The sequence below is a fragment of the Hippocampus bargibanti genome, linkage group LG19 (genome assembly GCF_051943395.1).
Source record: "Hippocampus bargibanti isolate YZ-2025 linkage group LG19, ASM5194339v1, whole genome shotgun sequence".
Classification (NCBI taxonomy): Eukaryota; Metazoa; Chordata; class Actinopteri; order Syngnathiformes; family Syngnathidae; genus Hippocampus; species Hippocampus bargibanti.
Window position 1 is genome coordinate 5,924,575 of NC_142752.1, and position 7,075 is coordinate 5,931,649.

Below are 7,075 nucleotides of genomic sequence, written 5' to 3' on the forward strand. Positions count from 1 at the left end.
TAGGTGTACGAAATGTTTTAGCCCCTAATCATGCCTCCAAAGAAAAACAGTGCAAGCGGCAAAGCTGCTATAAGTGAAAAAAAGAAAAGTAGTGCGTACAACTATTGCATTTAATAAAGAAATAAGAGCAAAATATGAAGGAGGTGTGCGAGTGTCTGATCTGGATAGGGAATACAGCATGGCGAAATCTACGATCCACCGTCCACCTGCGCCTTCTGCTGACCACCACAAAGGTAAAAAATCCTACTCATAATTATTTTCTGTATCCTTTTCTTTATTTTTATACGTTCATGTTAGTGTGATCTTTCGTACGGAAGATTACGATAACGCGAACGTACGATTAGCCTGGGTTACATTTATGTTATATGTGTCTTTGCCATTTTGCTTAACATTTTCTGAGATATACATTGCTTTTTATGTGTTGGTCAGCATTTTAATTTGCAATTTCATGCATAAAATAATGTATAAAATACTAAAAAGGTAAACATATTACATGTGCATATGAGCATATTTGACAATAAAGCTGACTTTGACTTTGAACATTCAGGGTCTTGGAACCGATTAAAACGATTTACATTATTTGTAATGGGAAAAATGATTTCGGTGTTTGAACAAGGTTCTGGAAAGGATTATGGTCGAGAAACGAGGTTCCACTGTACGAGAAATGAGCTCAAGGGATGATTGAAAATAATTGATTCCCTTCTGTTGCCCTTTGATTCATTTGAAACATACAGTACATCCCTATTTTCCCTCCCTATTTTCAAGGCTCACCTCAAAACCCACTTGTTTAAAATTGCTTTCAATGTATAGTTCTATCTGCTATTTTATTATGTATCATTTTACTTATGGTTTTATTGTTATGTGCTTTGTTTTATTGTTTTTATTGTAAAGTGTCCTTGGGTGTTTTGAAAGGCGCTTGAAATAAAATGTATTATTATTATTATTACATATCAAAATTGAATTGACATTTAAAATTGAAATTGAATGTTTACTTCACCTGTTTTCACACTGTTTTCAAAAGTTGGAAGGAGAGAAACAAAATAACAGGATGCGTCATGCCATCTTGGCTTTGGCTTTGAACTGTGAATAATATGCCGCATGGAAAAGCTTCAAGGGTGTGTATACCTGCCAGTGACTTTCCACCATTCACTGAAGTGGAATACCACTTGCGCGCATGCACACACACACGCACGCAATGGCTCAACTGTCGTAAAAAACAGGTCAAAGCGTGCGCTTTAGGTGCGGCATCCCGCCGGCGACTGACGCTCCATGTTGCCAACGACGTGGCTGTGTTATGTTTTATGGGAAAGGGAGCGAGTAAATAGTTGCACCTGATCAATAATCTCAGAGACGTCTAATTTGGTGTGCCAAAATCTCGTTGTAAGAGGCCAGTTGTTGAATACTCTCATTCTGTCAGGATGAGGTTGCTTCTTTTGACAGAGCCAAGATGTTAAAAAACATTCAGATATTTTAATGGCGAGTAAACAGGTAGGCCATCTTACCATCTAAAAAAAAAAAGCAAAACATACAGAATTTAGCGACCCTTTCCATTGGCTGATGGCGTCAAGTCCGTTTATTCAGGTGAAAGCTCTTTGTTTGTGTTTGCGATGATGCCAAGCGCTCGCCGGCGGTTGTGACAGGGCGACAATGGCAGATAAGGCCGCAGTTGTTTGTGTTTGGGAATTGCCTCTAAGTCACTCTGCTAACACAAACACACCTGAAGATGTGCGGACACCAGATAAAAAGCGCGAAAGGCAAACATCGTTTCATTTAGACGGCTTAAATGATACTTATTTTAAAGGTGGAGGAGGGGTTCTGTTTATTGAGACTATCTCTCGGATGCGATTGGAAGACAAGTACAAGCGAGAGATGAGGTTTACTTAACTCTGTAAACACCACCAGCATTGAGGAGTCATGACAGAAAACTCCTCAACCTTAAATGCGCCTATAGGTAAAATCACTTTTGTGTTAATTCTGATTAAATATCCGACAAATTATTAAATCGCCAACAAAATTAGTTTTTTTGTTGTGTCTGAGAAATAATTTGCACATAGAAACGTGGCAGAAGATGGATGTTGTTTAAAAAAAAGTGAAAACAAACAAAAAAATAAAAGGAAACTAATTCTAATGGCATATCCAGAATCAACATAGCCCCGCGCCTTTCGCTGTCAATGCAGAATAAACTAGTGCAAACCGGGTTAAAGTCCAGCTTTGAGAGGAGGGGGACTTGTTTGCTTTGTCATGTGACCGCCACCGCGAGATGACTAAAGTGGGACTATTTCGAATTTGACAAGGCTCAAGCCAAACCCAGGTGAAGTTTGGACATTTACGCTATTTCTCTAAAAGGTGGCAAAAGTCTTCACACTGTGGACTTGAGTCGAAGGAGAGACAAGTATTGTTTGGAAACAATGGAAGCTTGCAAATGAACATGTACTGACATTTATGTAACATGCCTGTTATGTAATGTCTTGCTACAGAGGAAAATAAACAAATAAACAACAATTGCACACTAAATATAGTCTTTTTTTTATTAAAGCCATTGTCTTGATTGGGAGAAGGAAATAAATCTTGCTCTTGCGTTTGCTAGCATTAGCTTGACTTTTCGGGTATTTTCAAAACAAATGCGTTGCTACATTTTGCAAACTGTGATTGAGGTCATAAAAAATAGCTGAGTTAGCAAAACCTCATTTAATTTAAAATGTATTTTTTTATTATGTTTATATTTTTATTTTTTATTATTAATAAAAATGTACTTATTATTAATAACTTTATTTATTTATTGTTATATTTATTTATGTTTTTGTGTATTGATTTGTGTAGTTGTGTGTTTGTGTTTCTTTCTATATTTATCCATTTATGTATTTATTTCGATATGTATGTATTTATTTATTTAAATATTGATTTGTTTTTTTATGTGTTTATTATTTATGTATCTATTTATATATTTATGTGTTTATTCGTGCATTTATTTTGTATTCATTTAGCCATGAGTTTATTTATTTATATAATTTGTGTATTTATTTGTGTATATATATATGTATGCATTTATGTATTTAGTTATGTATTTATTCATTATGTATGTGTGTATTTATTTCTGTATTTATCTATATATTTCTGTATTTATTTACATGTTTATGTATCTATTTATAGACATTCATGTATTGTATGTATGTATGTGAAGTGACCTTGAGAGTTTTGAAAGGTGCTTAAAAATGAAATATATTATTTATTTATTTATTTGTATTTTTAGATTGGATGCAGGATGTTTGAATGGAATCACCAATGTTGTCATGGTCATGGGTGGTCGTCTCGTCTCTTTACGCACCCTGCGACTGACTGGCAACCAGCTCGGCGGGGGGTGTGGGTGGTGGTTCGTCTGCCTTCTGCCGACTGAGTCGACTGGGATTGGCTCCAGCTACTCCCGTCTGTTTAGGATAAGTGGTGTTGAAAATGGGTGGGTGGATGGATGGAAAAGTTTTGAAGCTTGCGGTTGGGGGCAAGACGCAACGCATTTGCCATAAAGCATTCTGGCAACCAACAATATGAAACAACCCGCTTCATTAAGGCCTTGGGTGGGGAATATCTTTCTATTGCAGATACCCAAAATGGAGTTTACCATCTTTCACACTTAATTATTTGATAAAACTCTGAACTCGGAATAGGAGTTGATAGCTCGCTAACTGGAACCAACTGCGAAAAGGGAAAAGAGTGACAGGGGGAAAGATACAAGCCCCTCGGGAAAAGATGGGAAAAGGTCCCCTTTTTGCTAATTAACACACTTGAACTTTAGCTCTGGCTTTATCTAAAAACCCAGACTTATCTCCTTTTCCCAATATATAAGCGGGACGAGGGGGAGACGGGTGGGCGGCTAAGACCGCTGCCTCCGTGGGGCCTCAGCTGGTGCGGGTCAACAGTTGCGAGACTGATAGGTTGATGATTTATTCCGATGCTATCAGGAGTGAGCAAAGTCATCTGTGGAGCTGCAATCGCCGCCAATTTCTCGACCTCCCTCTAGCTTTGCGAGACAGCGAGAAAAAAAACGAGTAGCGTTTTGGCTGAAGATCGCAACAAAAAAAAATGGAACAAAGTGCTTTGTGTTCCAAAAACTACAAACAAGAGTTTTAGTCGGGCGCTGTCTTAGCGAGACAGTAAACAGACTCAATCGACCGTTTTCCGTACATCTGCATCTCATCCAGAAACTAGACAACTTGTACTCAACAACCGTCCCAAGACGCATTCATTACAAAAATTGCAAACTGTCACCAGAATTCGGACAATGGGCAAATATATTCGGTTTATTCTGTACAACATCACTGGTAGCCTTTGGCAAAAATTGGTAGTTGGTGGGAAAGTGTGGGGTGAAAGAGGGGTAAGAGCATAGGGGAATGGGCGTCAACATAGCGGGAAAAAAGCAGGATTGTGGAATTTGGCTCAAGGTGCTTCGCCAATTGGCAGTTTTATGCATCTGCTGGTGCTTTTGATGCAATTTACAGTAGAGCCACAAACAAACGAGCATGCTAGCACACGTCCAAAATCATTGAGCAGAGTGCATCAATGGATGATTGTTTCTCCGGCATTTTATTTTTGTGATAGTTTCTCCAGTGTGTACACTGTCTTGTATACATTTTTTGGAAAAATGAAGAATTAGAAACAAACTAAAGACCTATCTGTAATCATAATGACCTCCTTACCCAAATCACAAAGGACATGAGCTTCCATTTCTCGTCACCGCTGGAATAGGAGACGTTTCTTGAAATTGTGTCTAAGTGGAGCCTTAGTGTCACTGCTAACACCCCCCCCCCCCCCCCCCCCCCCACACACACACACACACACACACACACACACACACACACACACACACACACACACACACACACTGCTATTCTTCCATTTAATCCTTGACGGCATTTCCTCCCCGGTGTGCTTCAGTTCCCTCGTGAGCTGAGATGGTGTCATTTCATACACAGAAGGCAATGGAGTGTTGTCATCACACACTCATCAGTCTGTCATTTCTATATTGGCCTCATTTGAAGAACTGCAGTGACCTGTTGATCCAGCAGAGGGCTGCACCATTATATGGAGACACATTGAAAGCAACTCCAGGCCTCTCAAATAACTCATTCACTCCCAGACGTGCAAAAAATGTGTCCACTACAGTGCCAGGGTTTTTGTCATTGTCACTTGAATTCCAGGACCCACGGAATATTGAGTTTTAGGACTACATAAACATGCAAGACAGTGTTAGAAATGTTAAACTCTCTTCTTTCATCAGAAAAAAAGTTAATTCCTAAATTAGATGGGTCTGTAGTTATATGACCTTGAAATGAGGGCGTTTGTACAAAATTCAATGCAATACATACATGTTGGTTTATATAGCGCTTTAAAGATTGTAGTCTTTATGTGCTATCGAATCTACCTTCCAAACCAGTCCTAGTGCCTTACGTCAACTTGAGTGAACGGTGGGCCTCGTTAGCCACTTTTTAAATTCTTCCCCGGGGCGACCTTCGATGATGTCACCATTTTTTAAGGTGCTCTCAGGGGTTTGTCATCGTAAAAGTCTTTTTTTTTTATTAATTTAGACCAGTAAAACATTTCTTGGGAGGTCTCCGACATACGTGTGGAGGAATCAGCATTACTGTCAATATTTTATTGAAATATTTTATGTTTTTTTTTTCCTCAGGTCATGAGTTGAGGATTAACTTTAAAATGCTTCAGGGAACAATCACATTATATTATATTGCCCTTTTGCTTCTTCTCATGTCAAGCTAATTGGGAATTATGTTTAGTTGGGCAAGTATTTGAAAATTTCACATTTGGTAAAATGCAGTTTAAAATAACTATAGTGTGGCCATGTCAAAATTGCGCTGAACACTCCTAACATTTGGAAATTAACAAAAAAAAAACATCACATAAAGCCTTAGCTATGACCGATATTCAAATGAAGCTCTTCATTTATCATTCCTTTGGAAACATCTCTTTCCTTTTTTCACATTTCCTAGCCAGGATGCACCAGCTGTTACCCCTCTCCCCACCCCCCATATGAAGACAGGTGGCCAGTCTAAAGAAGCCCCATTCAAGGGAATAAAAAAAAAAGAGGAAGTCATGATGAGACTCACCGTGTGGCCGGAGACGTTGCGCTGCTCACGCAGACTCTGGCCTGGACTACGTGCTCACAGTCATGCACATGCAATGAAAGGAGACAGTTACAGTCATTGCTGCTCAAAAGGGGACATGACAGGTATTAGTTTTATTGTTTTTCGCAATGCTATAATGGTAACCTATAATTAGAATGGGACTTGGCGGACAGCAGGAGCCTGCCAAGGTCAAGCTGTCATGAATAGCTCCTGTCCTGAAGGTGGCGGTAATATGCGTGGTTACAACATTAACAACCAAAATTATTCTCCTTCCCTTTTTTTAACCATTATGGGTCACTGCCCCACTTGATCCCAATGCAAGCGGACTGCAATAATTAATATATAATCGTTTATGAATGTTTACTTATCTATTTACATGAAAGTGTCGTTGACAGTTTTGAAAGGTGCTTATAAATAAAATGTATTATTATTATTATTATTATTATTATTATTATTAAGAAACTTGCCTGAGGTAAGCATTCATTGAAAAACATTTCATGGCACATCACCATTGAAATATATTGATGTATGTATACTAATAATAATGCAATAAATAAAGTGTGTTTCTCGTCCTACAGCATAGAGGCAAAACAAAAATGCCCATAAATCATAATCTATGTCAGGGGTGGGCACTCCTAGTCCTGGAGGGCCACCCTCCTGCATGTTTTCCAAGTCTCCTTGTTGCAACACAGCTGATTCAAATGAGCAGGTTCAATGTAAGGCTTGCACGGAGCTTGGTGACTATCTGATCATTTGAATCAGGTGTATTGTAACAGGGAGACTTGGAAAACATGCAGGAGGGTGGCCCTCGAGGACGAGGAGTGCCCACCCCTGATCTATGTAGTCTATCGCGAACATTCGGCGAGTCATAATTACACCATGCATGTTTAACTCATTCGCTGCCATTCCCGAAATTCCATTCCTGAATTTGTTCAGGTTTT

General features: G+C 38.9%; 1 long non-coding RNA gene across 1 annotated transcript in view; it reads right to left on the minus strand.

Moving 5' to 3' along the window:
* Positions 1–7,075, minus strand: part of LOC148883746 (uncharacterized) — a 71,175-nt gene that overhangs the window by 27,929 nt on the left and 36,171 nt on the right. The gene's annotated exons all lie outside the window — the stretch shown is intronic.